The sequence below is a fragment of the Apteryx mantelli genome, chromosome 1 (genome assembly GCF_036417845.1).
Source record: "Apteryx mantelli isolate bAptMan1 chromosome 1, bAptMan1.hap1, whole genome shotgun sequence".
In the NCBI taxonomy this organism is placed as follows: Eukaryota; Metazoa; Chordata; class Aves; order Apterygiformes; family Apterygidae; genus Apteryx; species Apteryx mantelli.
Window position 1 is genome coordinate 80,413,695 of NC_089978.1, and position 23,501 is coordinate 80,437,195.

Consider the following 23,501-nt stretch of genomic DNA (forward strand, 5'->3'; position numbering starts at 1 on the left):
TGTTTCTGTTGTTGCTTTTGAAAGTTTAACTGCTATATGCAGGGTTAAAAATATATGCTTGGGCTGGACAGAAGAATGAGGTTTATTGTCATCAACAACAACCCACGGGAAGCTGTGTGAAAAACCTACTAGCAGGCAAAAGTTCAAAAAGGATGATAATCTGATCATTCAGGCCTTTGATAAACGTAACAACCTCAAATTACGGGTGGAGTCTAGAATATCACTGGCTTTCAAGCATATCAGACATCCAACAATCCTGCACCTTCCTAAGGAAAACGTACTTGAAAATGATACAAATGGTCAAGCATCAAGAATCTTACTGCCAAGAAAAGAGCAGTCCTTCATGTTAGAAGGAGACTAGCAACTCTGCAATAGCAGAGATAACAATAAAGCTCATTTGTAAGGTACCTCTGCCACAGCTATTGCTTCAGAAATAATATGTGTCTGAGTTTCCTCGACAAGGCCTTAGAACAAGAAAAACAACAGCATGCAGTCCATGGAGCATTGTAAACTAACCAAAGTCAAATATGCAGGGCTAGGATTCATCTGATCAAAAGAATTTACTACTCACAAATATTAACAGTGAATACTTCATCTCATTCTAAAGAAGACATTAGAATAGGTAGATAAATTGCCTCCAGAAGTTCTTATTTCTTCCCATTTCCAATGGGAGCCCAGAGTAACTAGTACACATGTAGATGTCTACAGTTTTGAAAGCAGACCTCTGTAGCAGGTGAGATGAGTTGTTTCACAGAGGACTCAAGCAAGGTCTTTTTTGTAAAAATTTTAGAAAAATCTTACAGAGTATTTGCATATTATTTTAATGATGCTATGAAGTTCATCTAGGTAGCATCTTATAGTATCTGGACTAGAGGAAGAGTAGTAACTCTTAGGCTTAGTTACAACTCTTCTACAACCAATAAAGCTGCAGTTCCAAGAGATTCAGAACCACAGTACTAATTTTCAGTGATTTCTGGGCCAACATAGTGGTATAAAAGACTAGTTCAGGAATCAAAGGCACTGGCAGACAGACAGAGCTGTCATTTATCTGACTGACACTTCTTTGGGGGAGGAGATGGTTATTCACTGGAAGAGAAATCACAGAAACCCAAAGGCTGTTGGTGTCTTACACCAAAACCAGCTTCACTGAAACAGGTGCAGAAAAGAGACAGCATGACGTATTTTTGAGATGCAGATTAAATTACCTAAAATATGTGAACCAAAAATAGAACCAATTTTTTGCTAGTTTGTGTAATGTAGTCACTTTTTTTTTTTTTTTGGATAAAAGTTTTTAAACACAGTCTTGCTGCTTTGGAGCTATTGGCCTCATATACATAGTGGGAAACAACTGTAGCAGCCCTGCACGGATCTTTCATCAAGTACTAGTCAGTGAGCAGAGCGTATGGTAAAACAAAGGGGTATTTTTGTTTGTTTGTTTTTGTTTTCTGTTCTCATGACAGAACAGTCAAGAATTTAAACCGTTGCTATTCCTCAGCTTCCTGTGTTCACAACAGCCAAACTCTGGGAATAACTAGTCTGACACATCCAGCCACTGGACAGCTGCTCACATGATCTGAAGTAGTTTCTTGGATCATTAGGAAACTTTTGCAATCCTTCAATGCATAGCTTTTCAGGAAAGAAAACTGTAGCTAGGCTTAGAGATGTGATGAAAAACCAAATCTGTAACTGTTGGGATTAATTTAGGAATATTTTATCAGTTTGCATCTAGCTCAAAAAATTCTGTGGGCATCATTATTGTTTGCCATCATTACAAAAGTCAAGAGCATCAAGGATAGCTCTGTACTCCCTATTGAGCTACCTCAGCCTCTAATGAATCTCGCCATCTGATCCTACAACATCATTCCTCAAAGTACAGCTTTCTGAATGTAGCATTTCTGGGAAGAGCACCAAGATATGACAGAATTCACTGTATGTGTTGTTAGTGCCTGTGGCTAAATTTTGTATTTTGGAATACCCTGAGGCATTGGGTAATGTGGATATCAGGCATTTTTTATGATTTAAAAGTCACAGTGCATTTAAATTTACGGTTGCAATTATTTGCTAAGTCATGTAGTCTTAGAAAGAGAGAAGGCCCTTCCCTCCAAAGGATACATCATAAAATACTAGGAAGTTATAAGGGGATTCAAAATCACCTCATATTTTGAAACAGTGTACAAACAAGTACTGGTTGTAGTTATACCAATAGAACAAAACATTAGGTAAATCTAAATTTACCTTTTTGTTTTAAAATATCACCTTTTTTAAAAATAAAAGTATTATACTGGTATGTTGTGCCAGAGTTTAAAGCAATTTAAACAAACATAAGCCCCTTTGAACTCTCTCTACTTTCTTTTGCAGGGGTAATATTCCAGAGAAAGTCCTAAGCTATGTTTAGATGATCCTAATTTTTATATCTCTAATTCTAAGCTTAGGTGATCTACTGGGAATTTTTTATTCTTGAATGTTTTTAAGGCATATTTTGCCTTAAGAACCTCGCACCTTAGCCTTAATAATGCTAAGGGCCTGGTATTTGCAGCTCTGTAAGCTTTCCCCAAAGCCACTGAGGCAGTGTTTTCCAGAGCCTTAGTAGCAGTATTTTTATTTTCCCCTCGTTCTCATGCGGTGGGTCTTGCACTATTATTCACACACACTTGCAATTGCAAATAATGTTATTATGGGGGGTTCTCATGGAAAACAACCACCACTGATATGAGAATGGCCCCTCTTCCCACCCTTCCCCCGCCCTCCTTACCTTTTGTTTTGTAGACTTTAGTTTATATTAAAAAACACCAAAATAGAGTACACAGCAGAATAGATAATAGTCACTTAAATACTTAATAAATATTATCCAATAACATACATGTGCAGAAGCTTAAGAGCCAATGTGCAATGCTTGCACCTAAAAACTAGCATACTCCAGTCAGAACTAATAGAATAAAAAATGGAAATTTCCAGTGGGGAGTTTGAGCAGGTATTGACTTATACAGTGCTAGGAAGCATGTCAAAAAAATCATCATCATCCTCTCCATCTTCATTGTTACCAGCTACTGCACCAGAAAGAACACTGAGAGGAAGATGCCTTCCAAGGACCCCAACACTGCTTTTCCTGGCTGATCACTGGGGAAAGTTTGCCCTTTTCCTTTCTCCCTCCTCTTTTTTATTTACTTACTTATTTTCCTCCTAAAGTACCTTTCATCGTTAGAGTTGATGTATGCCATCAGCTACAGACCCCTCTAATAAAACTCTGTGTACACCAGCCTGTCTCAGCATCCTTCACGGAACAGTAGTTAAGAAAATTCAGGATGGGAATTCTTTCCTGTATCTCTAAAACACTGCCCAGGAAAAAGGAATGAGTTGAAGTTGTCAGCAAGTCAGTTCACTGCCCTCAAAATCATGGGCCGATAAAAAGGCCAACATAACTTCTGGCACGACTTCAGTTACATCTAGATCAGAGAACCCAGAAGCATATGTCAGTCTGCGGACTGGAGTTCATGACCCAGCTATATCCTGATTCTGTATTTGGACAAGGTTCCCATTCACTGTCCCTTTCCCTTCCAAAAGTTGCCATCTTGTAAATGTGTGAAACGGGTTTTAAGTTTAGATATTTGAAACCATTTCCTCTCCTAAAGAAGAGAAACTTAAAACAAAACAAAAAATACAAGAAATTCACGCCTTTTCCCCCTTCTCCACCCAAAACCCTATTCCCAAAGATTTATCAAAGAATCTGGAAAGCACTTAGCAGTCTAGACAAAGTCTAGATTCTTCTTCTTTTTTTTTCTAATCTACTCTATTTACTTTTTATGTATCTCTGAAAATGTTCATGCTTTTGTAAATAAAGACAGAATATTGTTCTACAAAAACTGAGTTCTTTTTTGGCCAAACATTTTATCAGCCTTCTCTGGAAAATGACTTCTGGGTTGAGTTGAGGTATCTCCTGACATAAAATTCAGTGCTTATTTATTCATAGAAAATATGTACTATAAATAATCAATCCTGGTGCATGTCAGAGCAGAGACAGAAATCAGTATAAGGTAATAAAGTAGCTTGTCGGGGAATTTTTTTTCCTCCTCCATTTGATGTTTCATCCTCCTATACATGAAAGTTCTAGTTGTCTAAACACAAAATCTGAGCACATATTAGAAGTCAGTACAGATTAGGAATTTAAAACATTTTCACCTTTAAATTCCAATAACATAAATTTCTCCTGTTTAACAAGAATCATCTCATGGGGACAAATAAATTTCAAACAAAAATTTTTCTCAGAAAATGATCTGATTAAATTCTAAACCTATTTACGCACAGTAAAATGTGTGTCTTGATCAAGAATTTGCTTTCCACCACTTCCTGTCATTCATTTGTATCCTCATCTTAACTTCTCAGAGTCACTGTGTCAAGAAGGTTAATGAAGTTACAGGAATTTGTGATGAACCATTTCACTCACATTCACTAGGGCAAACACATATAGCTGGCTGGTAAACAATTTACTCCACAGAGAATATGTTCTCCTTAGCTGAAAAGAGACATCTAACAAATTAATACATTAATGGTGAGATGTTAGCTGCAATAGGAAAAGAAAAAACTCAGAGCCTGACTTTCTTTCTTAAGCATATAAATTTATACTTCTAGACACTCAAATATTAGGCACAGTGCCACTGAAGGCACTGGTATAAAACAAGGTAAAAACAGTGTTAATGGGATCTTAGTCATGCTCGTAGTCTTTCAAACATACAATTTACAACAAGTAAAGTAAAAACTTGTTTTAAAAGTCATGATGTATACACTCTACTTTATATAAAGCTATGTGCATAGGAGAAACTTCTTTATTAGGAACATGAAAGGGAAGGCTAGTGCCTTACACATTCTGAGGAAAAATGACTGATTTCTTCTGGCTCCTTTTTATCTCAAAGATGTGCTGTTTCACAAGACAACACTTTTGGCTGGGCAGAAGTACATCAACTCTATTTTGCTTAAAAAGTGAGCAAAGAAAAGATTCGTAACTATAGAATATAATATAGATGTGATGTAATGGTACAGCAGCCCATGCATGGACTCTTCATCAACTATTAAATTACTATATTTGAGTGATGTATATGAGTAGGATGAAGATAAATTTTATTCCAATTTTCTTCTTTTTTTTCCTCATGTACCAATGGCAGAATGATCAAAACCCACGTAGTTTGATAAGCCTGTTTTTATATAATACAAAATAAATTTCTTCACATTCTGCATGCTTCCTCTGCAAGACTAATTTCTCTCAGAAACTGTGGGTTAACAGTCGTATTTGTCATATTGTAAAATATATATATCTTTGAAATGAAACAGAAAAGTTTATTGTAGTTTTTGGAAAAAATGAGATAAAAAAATAGGAATATATTAAGTGATGACACAATTAGATATAGTTCCACTAAAAAGAAATAAATTTTTGATATTTTAATAGGTGCTTTATTTGGACAAAAAGTATTTTAAATCATTCTTCAAAAGAAAAGACTGGTTTCAAAGACTATAATCTAGATCCCTTTAGAGTGATGATGATACTAAGAATCTTATTTTTTTATGTGATTCATATAGTAAACTTATTTCCAGTATACTGGACACTCTCAGGCAAAACCAAACTCTTATCTTCAAAACCATCACCTCCTCTCGTAAGGCTGTCTTGACTCATACGCCACTACTACAAGCTATCCAGCATCTACTGTTTGAACTCTCACTACTCTCTATTCTCTCTGCTCTAATATCTCTACTCCCCAAATGTCACCCCCTCTTTCCTGTCTTTTCTCATGCTCTCCTATTCCATCTTCAGTGAGTTTCCTGAATTTGTTTTGAGCTCTACCCCAAATGCAACTGACTTCTTACCCCATCCCACTCACCCTTCTCTCATTGCTTTTCTTTTTCCTTGAAAATTAACCATGCTAGCCTTTCTTTGAACCCCATAATCTGTCTGCACCTCACTGCCTAATTACATTCACTAACTAACAAGTCCATCTTGGACTGATGAGAAACAACAGAAGGAAAATACCAGACCAAGCTAGGATGAAGAATAAGGGATGGGAGTTATTCGAGAAGTACCTTCATCATGCACAGAAGAAAAAGTAAGAATTGGAATATGCAGTCTCTCCATCTCAGACATATTATAATCATAACTGTCCCACTCAGTGCTTTGCTTTCAAGCCTGAAGAGTGGAAGAAGTGTTACAAATGTTATCATTATTGTTGAGAAACTCATGACTGCAGCAAAAAAAGAAACTGAACCATCTTTCCACCACCCCTATTGACTCCTCCCACTCCAGACAGTGTCTTCTCCAGACTTTAGAGTTTTGGTCCCTCTTGATAAACCAGCTCACTATTTTGTAACATGGGTAAATGAATTCAGAAAATAGTGAAATACCAAGCCTAACCAAATGGTAACTCTCCAGGGGCAAACAGAAAGCAAAATCCACCACAGAAAGATGTTTTTATGAAGTATTAGGGCCCAATGATCATAATCATTTACTCATATATTCAAGTGCAAGATTTGTCTAGCATTTCACGCTTACGTAGCTAATAGCTAACAGAATTCAACACATTACTACTATTACAATTGCTCTGATCTCCTGTCCTTTTCTCCAGCATTGCTAAAATAACTTATATGATTTCTATTGCCAGGACAAAATCAACAAAACAAAACTGCTATTTTAAATCATTCAAGAGATAAATGGGTTGCTGCTTAGCTGTTGTGGCTATGGTCATCACTTTGACCAGTATTACACCCTTAATAACTCATGAATGTAAGAAAGCAGTGCACAGGATCTGGGATCTGCCAAGACAAATTACTAAGTTAAGGGAAAGGAAAGAAAAATACTTACAGCAAAGGCAGAAATAGACAAAATGGAAGATCCTAACTGCATGTTCTAATTTCAATTTTCCGGAGCCAGAACTATTAGACAAGATAGATTTGGGCAGGAGGACAGTTCACTAGAACACCTTTTTTCTCAAGGAAAGGAAAATTCAGGCCAACAATTCCAAGGAGAATGATTTATTGGCTAAACAAAAGTGTAAATGAAGATGGGAACTACCTTTGGTTGTGCGTAGATGCCACCACCTGACCATAAACAACTCAGTGTAAGGTAACGGTACATGCTAACTGCACCATTAACCCACTGCATTCCAGTAACATCACATCTCTGTACCAGATCAAGACAGATACATCTATGCAATGTGCCTGTCATGTCCCAGTAGTATTAAAGTCTTACTGGCTCGTCTAATTTACTCTGTTCTTTAGATACACATGCCATGTATCTTTAGATACATGGCCTGAATTATTATATTCCTAATGCACTGTGTTTGATGCACTATGTATATGGAAAGATGACATCAAACCAACACAAACACTAATCATTTCTCTTTAAAGGCCATAATTCAAACATGGATCAGCTACAAGGTCTTGAGAAAAAGAAAGACATAACAAATGCAAGACTAAATATAATTCAGTGAAACAAACTGATGTATTTTCTTAATAACTGTTAACCCCTTTAGACTGAAGCAATAAATCCACCATATCCTGCACTGTGACTTCCGCACCTCAACTAAGGCAAAGTACTATCACAATGAACATGAAATTAATACACTATTTCTTACCTTCACTATTTCTTACCTTCAGCTCTAAGATTAATTTCCAGTTACGACAATTACTAATATTTAATCCGTCAAAGCCAGTGGATCGGCATCATCTGTCCCCCCATTCACCACCTGCATGTTGGAAACTACAAACACTGAACGTTTCTAATTCAGGCAGAAGACCTACTGCAGGCTGTGTTAATATAAATTCAAAGCCTCGAGCGCTGCAGCTCATCTGTCCAGCTGTGCATAATTTGCAGCAAGTTCTACTTCCTCCTCGCTCCATTGTGTATTGAGATCTTATCTTTGCTTTCATGTAGACGATGCAAAATGCAGTAGGCAGACATTATAATAATTACATTAGTGCTAGTGCTATACTGGGCTTGGAAGACTCCAGCCAACAAATCAGTGACAATGTACCTGACTGAGAAGCAACACTCTCTCTGACGAATGTTGTCTTGAAGTACTTCACTGAACCATTTGCTCTAGACTTTGGGCGAAGGGAACATCTCATACAGCAATAACTCACAAGCTGCTTATCTCTTTCTCTGGCTGCCTGTCAATATTCAGTGTTACTGGAATCTTTTTATTTCAGTTGCCTGAGAGATCTGACAAAATCCAGAAGCAGTGCTATCATGCTCCTAATTTAAATTAGTGAGTTTTGGTAATGGCAAACATGTCAAAGATTTACATGAGCGTCACCTCTTCTTCCACAATTCCTCTGGAATTCAAGAAAGATTTTTTTGTTCTTTTTCTCAGAATCTCAGATAAAACAGTATTGAAATCTATGATCCAGGAACAATACAGTTGAAAAATCTAGGGAGATTATATAACAGTATTACAAAGCTAGTATAGATATAAGGCAAAAACTACTTCTTCAACACAACCACAGCTACACTGCATGGAAAAGTGTACAAACTGGATTTGTGCAATCCATCAGTTTAGTTACCAAGAGATACCCAGCTTCTATTGAAAAACAAAGTCAGGAAACCTCAGAAAGAAATCACAGGAAGTAAAAAGTCTGTAAAACAATTTGTCTTTATAAATGCAGTCACCAAACAAACATGAATTGAGCCCATACATGTACCTACATGATCTAGGATATTTTTCTAGTGTACATAATCATCTTCATCTATAACAAGCTCTTCAAAGAAGGGATGGAACTGCACATTTGCATAGTTGCACATAAACGACAAGGCAATTTCATAAGCAGAACTTACCATTAAGTTGATGGAGACCCTTTAAGCTGTATGACATTGTCAGTTCTATTCAAATATTACATATAATTCTATCCAAATACTACCTATTCACAGGACCTGACCAAAAGCCTTTTCAAATCAACAGGAATCTTTCCACTGAATGCAGCAGCCTTAGTTCCATGACACTAATCTGTCAATGGTCTGTTAATCTTGGTCCCATTATACTAATCTGTTAAAAATAATGGTCTGTGCTACATCCAATATGAAAATGAGTAAAAAACTGTTGTATGTTGGATAACATATTGCTAAGATCTTATATGGTTAAATATAAATAAAATACTATTTGTGTTTATTGAAAAAGAGGGTCTGGAAATATTTCACAGCAAATCAGCAAAGGTAGAATTGTATGTCAAAGCACAAGTGAAAATACGTTCCCTATATAACCTTCAGGTGTTTTGCAACATGTTCTGTATAAGTTCAGGTGCTTGAAAGAGATATTTCATGGATAAGGGATAAAGATCTGCTGAGAATTACAAATAAAGAAGTAAAGAAGAAGGTAAAAGTTTTATTTTCAGAAAAATAATTTTCAAATGCATAACTATAATATTGATAACTTTTAAGTAATTCCCTGCACCCCTTTTTTAATACCAGAAATCCGTATAATGTCTGAAAATACCTGTATATTTAACAGAAAACTGACTGCCACACTTACTTTGCAAGCTTAAGATTTTTGGAAAACTTAAAAATGAGATCTAAATCTAGACTTAAAATGTCAGTTTGAAATGATACAAACAAGAAAAAAATCTGGTTCCATTCCAAATTCTTCATTTCAAAATGAGTCTATCAGGTTTGCCCTTGTTTAATTATATTTGGCGGAATAAAAGTAGTGGTTTTATATATCAGAAGTCAAAAGTATGACACATACTGTATTATTTATTTATTTTAAAAGAACAAATAGGTCTTTCGAGCTGAATAAAGCACTCTGTTTTGGAGCAAAAACACTGAAGGGAAGAGTTATCAAAGCTCTGCAACTTGTTTTCTGCAGAAGTTAAAAAGAAGGAAAAGAATTATGTTATATGAAATATAACTAATTTATTTGAGCTCTCTTCATAGTATTTCTAAACAGATTTGGGAAAGAACAAGTTGATTAACCTGTTCCCATTAAACTGACTGTTTTTCACTAAGGGTCCAAATCGGACTTCAAAATGTAAAGAAGCTTGATCATCAACCCAGAGATGTAACGATATCATAAAATCACCACATGATGGCACTAATCAACATGGCCGGTCAGTCTTATTTGGAAAGGCCATTAACTGGAATCGCAACATTATTGAGCACAGTCCCACAAGTTTGAAAATCTGTTCCTTCCCGGTCTTTACTGGGCCAGTAACTTACCCAGGCCTTACAGGAATAAGTATTTTCAAAGTAATTAAGCTATTAGACCACTTAAGACAACACCTTGGGACACAAATGCCTGTTTATGGTGCCCCTCTTCCAGTTCTGGCTGTACTAGGCCTCTTCTGAATGACAGTGACTATCTCCATTTGGAAGAAAAAGAAAAGGTCTTACTTCTGGAATCATCTGTATTAAGAAGCAGCTATACTTTTTTCTACTGCATTCAACAAACACAAATCTGAAAGATTCTGTCAGATAAAAGTTTACTACCATCAGATGATGACGCTACACCCATACTTTTTTCATCTGTCATTTATTATAGTGAAATATTGTAGTGACTAATCTCAATGATTTTGTAATTAAATCTGAAATAACAACTTCATTATAAATAAAAATAATTTCATATAATAGTCAACAAAAATGAGCTACTTCATTCTATATATTAAGTTAGAGTAACCACTTCAGAATTATGGCTATATGGCTGCTGGTTAACTTATGGAAAAAAAAACAAACAATTCCACAACTCTCGTATATAGTTACATTATTATGAAATGACTATAATTTATCAAATATAATTATATATTCTAGCTAATACAATAATCACTCTTCAGTGTGGTGCTGTGCAATACTTAAAGTAGTTTCCCTATAAGCAGTAAAAAAAGTACTTTTAAAGAAAGTAATCTGAATAATAGAAAATGATAACAGCTATGTCCTTCTCTAGTCTTCAGAGTGAATCAAATCAGTCCAGTGTGATACCATCTCTAATATTTTTTCTAATAAGAGTGTCATTCATTTTCAAAGCTTAACTCACCTTAAAAGGCTCAGCCTTCCCATCAAGTTGCAAATCTCAGTGAGCACATAAATAACAAGAAAGACAAGCATGGGAAATCTCAACCCTCTGCTGAAGTTACTCAGTAGCATACACTTACCAAAATACATCCCATAACACTACGCTGTGTGTGGGTTCAGCACTGAACACAGCAGAAAGACAGAATCGTGCATGGTGACATCAACAGCTACAATTTATTTTTAGATTATTACAGTATAAATCTGAACATTTCTCGATAGCGATCTTGCCAGTGCATGGAAATGCATCCTGTTCGAAATAGCCATGCTAATAGGAAAGCCCCACTGTGAATCTCACAGGAAAAGGCAATGTTCTAGAAGGGCCACTGACGTTCAAATGATCATGCAAGTTGTGCATGTAAACATGAAGTAAAGATGTTTAAGATACAGTGTATTTTTTAATGTCAAAATTCAGAAAAAACTCCCGATTATTTTACAGGGATTTGAAGAGAGATGAACTTGCATGTAACATTCAGAATAATTTCCCACCTTTGAATTCACCTGTTGTAAACTGTACATAAATTATACTTTTCAATTGCTGCTTTTCTAATCTTAAATCCATTTTCAAGTTGCAAAAAGCTGATTCTCATTGTGTCTCCTCTCTCTTATTTCCAGAAAGAGTGCCAATAAAAGTTTTTTTCACCAGACAGCAAAGATTGGGGCATGAAGGGGAATGGATTTTTGTGTTGGGGCGGGGGCTGTTTCTGTTTTTTGCAAACCCAGTCTGGGGACTACTAAAACAAATACAATGAGAACTACTAAAAGGTGACAGTTGAGTACATAACCTCGTCAGATGTGGGGATCAAAATGGCTCAGAGCATAAATGCTTTGCAAACATTGTTTGAGCGCACCTGAGCTGAACTGTGACAGATAGCTGCAAAAGGAAATGAGAGCCTTATATTGATTTCAGTAGCTCATTGGCAAGCTCATGTTTATGTCTTGGTTTTATTAGGATTTCTTAAAAAAAAAAAAAAAAAAACAGGGCCTTACAATCCAGTGTACATAACTAATGAATCTTACTGATGCAGAAGAGATCTTAAGTCTCTATGACAAGTCTGCAAGTGACAGAATGGCTAAATTATATGTTGGTTATAGCATGATGCTTATTCCTGTCCTACCCAGGTGGAGCTGTTCTTTACACTATGTGATTCAGCCATCAAATAGCAGCATGCACGTTTGAATGGCCAGGAGGAGGCTGTGTTGAGAACCTGTCAAAAACAAATGTGCAACCCTCTATGCAGTAGTCAGTGAATGTCCCTTGAATCACTTTTTGGTTAAAAAAACCCAACAAATATATCCTTGTTTCTGTATTCATGCTATGGGGCTTGTTTTGATTTGTTTGCATTGTGATGCTGTCAAAAAAAAAACAAAAAAAACCCACAAAACCCCACCATACTCACTGACCACAACACTTTGGTGAAGAAAAAAGCATCAGGAATTAACAGATTTTTGTATTTACAGTCTATATGTTTGTGATATAATACTGCATTTTTAAGCAAGACTAGGCAAGTAATCACTCCCTCTAGGAATGCAGAAGGAAGAAAATGTATTTTCTTGTCCATACGTATGTTTTCCAGTAGAGACAAATCCCAAAGGACATTAAAATTAAAGGGGAAAAAATTATCTAAAATAGCTTTGAATCAGAATCCTCATGAGGACGAATGTGTTTTGGATGCCAAACTGAGTTTCAGTTTTAAATACCTGGTACAACTTAACCAGTTGTACTTGAACGCAGCATACCAAAAATAATTGCATTTATATGACATATAGGCATATGGATAGAGAAAAGAGAACAATAACATCTGTATTTATATACAAAGGGGTAACAATGCCAAGATGCTAAGAATGAGTGGGTCAAAATTAAATTTAATTATAATTTATTCTTAGAAAATTACATGCCATCATAGATCATCTGGTTTTGAGTTACCAGAAACTGCACGGCATGTTTTCATGTCCTTGGTCTTTAATGATTCACTGGAATATGCTTATGATTGTGTATGCAACCCCCTATTCAGTACTGTAAGTAAAAATATTTCATAGTCCTACCTTAAGACATAGTGTTATCTATAGCCACTATTAGTAGACCTACTATCAAATGATTAATAGACCTGATATCATATTTGGTAAATAAAATGAAAATAAAACCTAGCATTCATTAGATGTAAAAATTATCTCACTTCTACAAAGCAAACTTGAGTTTTTATCCAGGAATTAAAATTAGAGGAAATACTTTTCTTAGGATGACAGATTTTTTTTTTTTTTTTAATACTAACAGAGGATTTATACATCTAATAATTAATAGACTTAATTTGTGTCCCATAGGATGTAGGCTACTGCTCTTCCATTTATCTGAGATATTTAAACTTGCAGTTATATTCATGTTTTCAGAGCAGTAAAACACCAGAGATTTCCATTTTGGCATAACTCCTTGTAAATTCATCCAAATCACCCTTGCTTTCTAATTCCCTGCTTCAAAACACATGTATATAACCGTAACACTACCAATCATTTAAAAACAAAAATCGGTCTAGAGTTCTACAGATGTTTGCTCCAACACCGATCAAACATAGCTGAAGAGCTTTTTTCGGGGGGGGGGGGATTAAGTTTCTTTTTAAATGCAAAGCGTCTAAAAATGTATATGCATTTATGCCATCATTATGACAAGCAGTACTCCCATAAAGCCTATAGATGCCAAAAACTAAATACAGGCACCTTGTGCCGTAATTTAAATGGCTACATCACTCTCTGCTCTGCTTACTGTATTACCAAGGCTACTACAATTTAAGCTAGCGCACTTCATCTGCAAATGAAAAACAGAGGCGGTCCTTCGCATTTTAGTCCGTCTTTGACAGAGTTTTGATCCCTTATCTCAATTCTACAGGTTTTCCGGGCTCCCTGCTCCCCCCGCCCCGCTCTAATATGGCTAAAAACTTTCCCTTAAAAGCCTTCCAGGTCGTTTGTTGTCCAAGGCTCAGCGCGCTGCTACGCTACTCCGTGTGTTAAACCATTTAAGCTACAAAAGCCGGTTTATTTTTAAAACATACATGCAGTGGGCATTTTAAAAGCCAGAATACGTAGTAGGAATTAAAGCCTTCCACGCAAAGGACCCAACTTCAAAATAAAAATCAAATCGAATAATGACTCGGAAGTGCCCATACTACCACCTTGTGGAATCTCCTCGCAAGAGCAGCACCTGCTCCTTCCCACAAAGTTATTTTTCCCCACGCCGAATATTAAAATTAGCCAAGTTTCCGAGGCAGCGCGCGCTCTATTATTAGCCCCGGTAATGACAATACGGCGGGGCCGGGCCCGCCCCGCTGCCCCCCGCCCGCAGCCTCCCCGCCGGGGCGGGCGCGGGGCGCCCTGCGCGGCCGCGGAGCGCGGCGCCGGTTCCGTGGCGGCGGCGTCCGCCGTCAGGCAGCGGCGCCCCGGTGGGGGCCGCCCCGCAGCCCCCCTCTGCCGGGGGGGGGGGGGGAGCGGGCGGCGGCGGCGGCGGCGGCGGCCTCTCCCCCCGGGCAGGGGCAAGCCCGGAGGCGCCTCACGCCCCCGCCGCGGCTTTGCAGGGAAGCCGATTTACTGTCGGGCGCGTTTTTTCTTCTTCTTTTTTTTTCTTTTTTTTCCTCCCCCACCACTCTAGTTATTTTTCGCCACCGCTCCGCACACACGCGCTCTCCTCGATGCCAGTCTCCGCTCCATCACGTGCGGCAGCTTATGCCCATCACAAAAGCAGGCATTTTACCCGAGCCCAGAAAAAGAGAAAGAAAGAAAAAAAAAAGAAAAAAAATCCCACGGAATAACGAAGAAAAAGCGGGCGAACCGCTTAATCCAAGACAAACCAAGATTTCTGCTCAACAGCCTCCTCCCTCTCCGTCCCCCCCCCCACCCTTTTTTGTGGTGGTGGTGGTGGTGGTGGAGGGGAGGGAAGCGGTTAACCAAGGACCTACGTGCTGGTTTTGTTTTTCCCCCAAAACCACAGGCGCACATGAGGTACCTCTCTTGCCCCTGTCCGCGTTTGCGGGAAACGGGCTTTGCTCTTTCTCTCTCTCCCTGTACTGCAGATATTTTTTCCCTCCTCTCCTCCACACTCTTCTGTTTATTTGGCTGTAAGGCAGAGCTACTTTGTAAACATCTCACACAGAACCCCAGAGCCTTTCCAAATAGCTGATTGCAGCAAAATGCCTCCAAACAAATTATGGTGCAAGGGGGCTATGGGGGGGCAAGACCGAAGAAGACAAAAAAGAAATAAATTTGCATAAATATGCATATGTGGCATCGAGATCGCATATGATGGTGGAGATGGCAGAAAGAAAGTATCGCTTTATAATGATGCGAAAAGTAAAAGCACAGATGACTGCAGCAAACTGATCGCCCTTTGCCAGAGTACCAACTGCAACACCTCTCCCTCTCCTCCCACCCCTGCCGGGAAAAAAAAAAAAAAAGGAAAAAAGCAACAGAAAAAGAATGAAAATGAACACGCAAATGGTAAATCTGGTACTCCTACCTTAACACTGCAATAGCTGCAAATACATAAGGGTCCTTTTTACATAGCCAGGAAATCCTGACAGGGTATCTCGCAGCCGGAATTCTTCACGCACAGTTCCTGCTCTCCTTTTTGGAATCCAAAGCGATTTGCTTCTCCAAAGGAATGCAATGACCACGAAGAAAAAAAAAATAAAAATAACAACAGGAAAAACAGCAACACTGGATTTGAAGGAAACTCGTGTTTGCGGTTGTAAGCGACCTACATTCAGGCAGAAAATTCATTACAGTCACTGCGAGAGGGAGAGTTAGGTCTGCGAGTACGAGCTCTGATTGCCTATGCAGAGAGACAGAGACGGGGAGAGAGACTGATCTGCAAGGAAAAGAGAGCTTGAGGAGGGAGAGAAAGAGAGGTCCAGGCTGTACCAGACTCTCTCCTTCTGCTATTGGACCAAACTGAATGAAATTTCCTGAGCCGGCAGCCAATAGCTCTCTGCAGTCTGCCCCATCACTACAGAAACCGTATCTCCATCCACAACCTCTTGCAAGGAACATCTAATCCGAGTGCAGCGCAGCAGGGACAGAATCATCCAGGGTGCCTGCATAGTTGAACAGGTGGGCATTTTACACATGTGGAAAAGAAAGTGTGTGTGTGTCGGGGGGAACCACACAATTTTTACTCTTGCTCTTCCTGCTCCGATATCTTATACAAGTGCACTCCTTGTTAACCCTTTTAAGCGACAGTTTCTGTAGAGGGTTGCTACAGTGGCAGCAGTACCAGCCTGTTGTGATGAAATTTACTCACACTGCTGTCAGGCACTGAACTGTTTTGCTCCTGCTCCCCTTCCTCCCATACAAAAACAGCAAACTAGGCGTTTGCCTAGTGCCCAATTGTTTCAGATAGTTTTTTTTTTTTTTCATAAGGAGACTGGCTGTTTAAAGTCCTTATTTTAGTTAGCTAACCACTATTGTGAAGGTCAAGTGTAAGGGCTGAAGAGGGGGCCCTGTGGTTATTTCTAAGTACTACAACACAGCGTCTCTGGTTCACTTCCTGCCTATGATTTCAGACTGAAGGTGGTGTAACAAATATGTGCTCAGGCCTCCAACAGACGCCTTGTTTCACTCCACAGCATGTTCCTTTGGTCACTTTAATAATAGCACTTATTATTACCCAAAGTGTGCAATCTTGAACTGAAACCAGGTGAGGATTGCCTGAGTTCTCCCAGCTAAGCCAAGAACAAGAGAGTAAAGGGCTCTTGACAATCTCTTCATAATTTGAAACAAAAATCCAATTCAGGCCTTAATGAGCCTTCCTGTCACAAGACATGGATTAGACTTCATACACTGAGTCTTTGACATTTTAAAACACTGAAAAAAAATGTGCAACTCTTCTAGTTACCTGCTTTATTTTGCTTTGTCCTAGGTTCATTGTTTCTACCACCATAGCTGATTATGTCAGATCCTTAGCACAGAACAGATGACCGTGCTTTGTTTCCTCCCATCTGGATTCTGGCTCTGATGTTGAGTTTATCATTTCAATGCCTTCCTTTTTTTTTTTTTTTTTGTTTTAAGTGGTAAAGGAGTATATACTATCTTATTTAAATACACCATGTACCAGACAGCAGTAGGCCAGTTATGTGTGTGTTCTTCTTATGTAGCTCCTTCAGTATCATCTTAGGAAGGCATATTTTGTTTTTAAATGTTATAAATAAAGTATAGCTATAATTCACTGACTTAAATAAAACACTTCAAGCAATGCAACAGCTACATTAAACTGTTAACTTATTTGCCAGTGAAATAATTATTTGTATATGACGTAATTATATGTTTTGCCTTACTTAAGTGACTCTAGTAGCAGGTGTTCATGCAAGTGAATTTTACGGCTTTTGTTATTTTAATAACGCACCCGGAATGTGCAACCAATCGAATTGCTTGACTGAGTGAACATTTTGACACATTTAGAAAAGATGTCATCTTGCACTGCCATCTGTCCCAAATTTTGCAGGACAGTCTTTATTTTGATGAGTATGTCATGCGTTTTACAAGATAAATTTGGAGGCTATTAAAGTATGCACTAGTTAATTTGACTAATGATCTCCCACCTGTGTTGAAATATCAGGAGGCAATTTATTATAGGTTATCATAGGATCACCTCTAATGTTTGCAAATCAGTCCTAAATATCCACAAGTACATCAATAAAACTAAACCTCCCATAGACTCTACACAAGCATATGATCAGTCAAAAGTAAAAAATCTCCCTTTCCTCTCCCTTCCCATTGAAAAAGGAAAAAGGATTGAAGTAAAAGGCATTTGGTCAGAACAGCATAATTAACTTTCCTCCTCTGACAACTTTCAAAAAGCTAAATGTACATCTGAAAGTTGTGGCTTACTTGGGAGGGCATCTGCAGCAGTCCACTGCATATTTATAACAGTAAGCAGGAGACCAGGAGCAATGATTCAGAGAGAGGAATGCCACTTGCTAAATAATACTATCACTTGTTACAAGCAGACATTGTGTTCTAGTATTAACCCAACTTGACTCTACTTGTGAACAGTGAAATCTAAAGAAATCACAGTACATGACAGTTTGACTGAAGACCGGCCAAACTCTGCTGGGTTCCATCCCAGGCCACCCCATTTTGTGTCAGTCAAACTGAGGCATGATTTGGTCTCCCACGTCCAATCACTGCAAATTTTCCACAAATTCATTTTTAAAACAGATTTAGTATCTTTCATGCTGATGTTCAATGTAACCGCAAAAACCCATAAAGATACCCATTTAAAAAAGAAAAGTGTCTCTCAAATCTTGTTTTATTTTGGCTAGTTATTCCTTCCAAACAATTCATATTCAAAATGCAAACTTGAAGCAGAACAAGAGGGGCTTTCTACAACTGCATGAACATTTGCCTCATTACCCCCCTCTGTTGTCTGCATGGTCTTCTTATTCAAATATTCATTATGCCAATGTACTTTCATTCTCTTTTATACAAGGGTGAACCAATGATTGCATGGTCTTAATACATTTCCTGCAGTTAGAATAGCATTTTTTACCAGCTTCATGGTGCAAGAGGCTCATCTTACACTGGCTGAAGTCCACAAGGCATCTTCTACTCAGTTCAGAGCAGAAGGATGATAATAGATAGCAGGTATATTCCTTGGTAAGACTTAAAGTGAATGAGAGCTGTAGAAGAAATTCATGCCTAACTACAGAACAGAAAAGAACTAAATAATGAATCCATCAGGTCCACCAAGTAAACAGGAAACATGCAGAGTTAATTCTGAAATGAATATGCAGAAAAGGGAGATTTGGGGAAACAGTAGGCATTTCCTAGTTGGGTAGCCTGAAAATGCTGCATTTTATGGAAATGTTTTATTTCATATGTGGCTTATCTTCATATGATTTGGTGATCTGTAAGTATTTTCACAGAAAATTACACAGGTTTACAAAAATAACATCCAGAAAAAGCACATATATATTACCAAATTCAAAAATTTGCATTTATAATAAAATAAAATGCTTACTGCATTGCTGTTTATGCTACATGCCACATAAGTGACAAATATACTGCAGAGTCTCATCTGCATGGCCATTCTGACCACTTCATAGTATACTGTAAGAGTGAATACTCAGTAGAGCCTTTCAAGAATATGAATTTTATTGTGATAAGTTCCTGACTTTTTAGTTATATTCTATTTTCCTTAGTGTTTTTACTAAAATTTTCTAGTGTTATTTTCTTCTTTTGAGAAAGGTTCAAAAATAAAATGTCCCAAACACAGGTAACAGCACAGAAAGATCACAAAGATCACTTCACCTGTTTAGATTTTTTTAGAGAGCAAAATATAGGAATTCTTAATTTTACAACTTTTGAGATGCAATCTTAAATCTACTAGGGGGTACAGACATTGACTTTAACAGGGCCAATGTTTCACTCCTGGAAGAATGGACACAGTTGCTAGGCTCTGGATTTCCTTTCATAAAGTCAAAGCTAGAAGAGACCATTATAATTATCTACTGAGACCTTTCACATCATTTAGGCTAAGTGCTTCATCAGGTAATTCTTTTTTCATTAAGCCAACAAGTTACTGTTGAACTAAAGTGTGCAAGCTTTTCCTTAACAACAAAAAGTAAATATTTCAAGTTGTGCAGATTCTACCTTATCTGAGTATATTTTAGCAATAGATAATTATTCTCACCATCAAAATCATGTTCCTGACCTGTAGTCTTAAAAAGTTGGACTTCACTTTGACTTTGTCTGCTAAAATAAAGAGCCCTTTGCTATTAACTTCTTTTTTCAACTTACATACTTACAGATCATGATTAGTCACCCCTTAACCTTCTTATTGTTGAGATAATTAGATTCTACTTCTTTAGTCTTGTACTGCAAGGCAGGTTTTCCAGACTGTGATTCATCCTTGAAAGCCTTTTCTCAACCTTCACCATTTATCAACATCTCTTCTAAAGTGTAAACTCTGAAATAGGATGTAGTATTGTCATCCTACACATATTAATGCAGTATTTTACTGTGAAGTCTCATTTTTATTTATCCAAGGATCACATTTGATCTTGGCCTCTTGTTCCTGGTTACTAATCATGATTTCTACCTTTTTTTTTTTCTTTATGATTTACAAAAAGTAAGTGTCTCATCTTAAGTGTGACCTATGTTGTCAGTTTTAATACACACATCATTCTATTAAGAGACCAGTTTAGTATGCAGTCCTGTCTATGGGCAAGTGTTCAGTCATCACTTGTATTTCTCTCTTCTGTTGGATGAAGCCCATCCCTCCATTATCAATGTGCCTGTCTAGCTTTATTTCACACAGAAGAAAAATATCTTTATGGGTTGCCAGTGATGACACTGAATTGGAAACTGACTTCAGTTCTCTCGTTTCTTCTCTTTCCATTCATGATGATTCAAAACAAGGTTCTTCCTTTCATCAGAAACTAAACCTCATTAAGGGGTCAAACTGCTGATCAATACCTGACAACAGTACTTAGCATTTCCAAACCATAGTATCTTTAAGCTTCAAATATCCCTCAGACATGAACAAGTTAATCATGAGATGAGTTTAACAGCTATTTTCTTTTTGCATGCTTGGAAACATGACAGAAACTATAGAGGGTATTTCTGTGAAATAAATTCTGGACAGATGAAAACTTGCTCTACCCACAAACTGAATTGGCCAGAAACCAGTCTCATCAACACAGCACGAGGCCTGAAGTAATATAGCTATAGTGAATCAAGACAATCCCTGTGCATACTCACAGCCTATGTCCCTACTGGCATTCAGGCCTGTAGGCTCTTTGGAGGACAGACCTTTCTCTCTTCTGTATTATGCACTACATAGATACAGTGGGACCAGGTTCCTTGGGTGCTACTGCAGTTAATATAAATAACTGCATTAAAAAAGATTGCCTTGCTCCTAGCACAGGCAAACAGACAAACCTATGCCTCTTCAACAATAAGCCTAATTATTCCCTGTGCTGTACAATCAGCTCATTTTTTAAGGTTAATACAGTTAGATTTTGATTCAGATTAATACTTTTCTGGGAATTCTGTGTAGCAGTCACATAAACACTGAAAGTGCAGTTTGTCCTCCATACCCATAGAAAGATCTTGATTTGATCTTGACAAATGTTGTCTGTGACTTTTCATTGATATGAAAGATTGAGCTAACCAGAGGCTAGTTATTCACCCCTGCTTCCATTCTCTCTTAAATTAGATACAGACACAAAGTGCCTTGTAGTCAGACCTTACAAGTTCTTTGTAACCTTTTAAAATGCTGCACAGACTGACAAGTTATTAATATGAGAACAATTTTTATAGCATAATTTAAAGCGTACAAGAAAGAATATGCCTAACATCATATACGAAAAAAAAAATTTTGCTGGCATGCATGTACATCTTAAACCTTAACCGTACTTGAACAGCACAGGAAGGAGAACAGAAATATCATTAAATGAAAGCCAAGAGAAATGAGTTGCAGTCCCTAAATATCTAACGGCAATGCCAGAGCCCACATTAATTTACAAGTCAGCTCTCTTCAGCAACTTGGGTTTCATCTACAGCCACAATATTAAGGATCTGGACTTTCAAAACCAAACATAATAGCTCTGCAGGTAACTCCTTTGACAACTGGTGGTCTATAAGATGCTGCTCACAGACCTGTGTACTTCAAAAGAACACTATAGCTCTAAGCTTCAAAAGGCAAGTAAGTTTTCTACAAAATCATTCTTGGAACTTGTTGGAAAATCTGTTTTTGGACTACAAAAAGAGTCAATTAGAAGATTAGAAGTATTAGAATTATTTTCTCTTTGCAAAATAATTACGTGAAAGACAGTCTCAGTTTTAGGCAATGATACCCATTTCTGTATGTCCTTCTCAACAGATTATGTAATTCATGCTCTTCCTAGCCAAAATAATCCTGTTTCTTTTGCTACCCAAAGTACAGTTTCAGCAGGAAGGTAGAGAGTGCTTTCTACTCAAACTAGCTTCTATTGTACTGCAGTCTTTTGAGAATGTATTTTAACTCCTCAGACTGATGAAGGCATTGAATCCAAGTCTGCTAACTTCTCTCACTGAATGCTTGAGTAAAAAGAGCTATTATATAATGACCCGGCAATTTCGGAAGCATTAATGTCTGACAGTGACTTTTGCAAGAAGATGCTAGTATGCATAGACATTCTTTGAAAATGCCTTGGATAGCAAGTCACTTACAGGACCTAGGTGTGAGATCCCTAAAGTATGAGAACACTGTCAGGTTCTGTCTCTCACCTGAGCTATCTGTTCATTGTCATGTTAGCTCATCCCAAAAGCGAGGCAATTTTCTTCACATAGATTCAAAATAACATGTTTTACTCTGTGATTAAATGAGCTAAAGGCATTTATAGACAAGCATTAATGAAGCTCCCTCCAGTTTTACTGATATAACTCTACCAGAGATCATCATTCCTCACAACTAAATCATCAGGAAAAAAATGCTTGCCTGTGCCACAGACACTTAGTATAAAGCAACAGACTAGCTTAAATGAGCAGTGAATAGGAGTTTATACTAATTGTAAAATTTTGTACTAAAGTTACTGAGAAAAGGAAAATTTATTTTGCCACCTTGGCTGCAAGTGATCTTCAGCAGCAGAACAGGAACAAAAAAATTGAGATTGGGGAATATTATCATAAACTGCGGCAGTTACAACTGTTTGCTAAGTGAAAGAAAGTCAGAGTCCTAAAAGAGCGCAAAATAAGCTCAGCTAATGTGTGGTAACTCATTAAGCCACAGTAATTTGAGCATGTTTGTGTTCTCGTAGTTCATGCTCTGGTGGTCTGACTGGGTTTAGTAAGAGTTAAGTACTAAGGTTCATGCTGGTTCTGGGAAGACCAGAAATGCAGCTTCAGGCAAGTAAGGAAATTTGAAATACAAATGGAAAGTATCTAGTGAATTTAGGTGCTCTCAGTACAGGGAATCACTTCTGAATAGCAATGTTACAGGAGTCTGACCTCTTCAGAAACTCTACTTCAGTTTTTGAGCCATTTTAAAAACAAATCCTCCTAATTTCAGATATGAAAATACTTAAGATGTTAGCTTAAGAAGAATGGGTTAAACAAATAACTGATATAAATAAACAGCTGAAAGCCATTGAATGGGTTAAAATTGTTATGCCTAAGGTGCTGCCAAATCTTCAGCTAAGGACAGGAAGTTTATTGCCAATTTTCTGAAAGAGGAGGAATCCAATGATAAAATGTGAGCCATTTGTCTTCCCAGCCATTAAAAGGAAATTCACTTTAAGGATGCTTCTGGAGTGGCTGCTTCTGCTGCTGAGCACATTATAATTTATCAGTGTGTCTGCTGATAGTATTATCATCAGTAGGGACTCAGGTGGACTTCCATTAGTGCTATCAAAGTCCTCACTGACAAAATATTCCACTGACCTAGAGAGGATCTATTACAGCATTTAAAGCCTCATCTGCCTTGGATGTTTTTTTTAATTTTTTG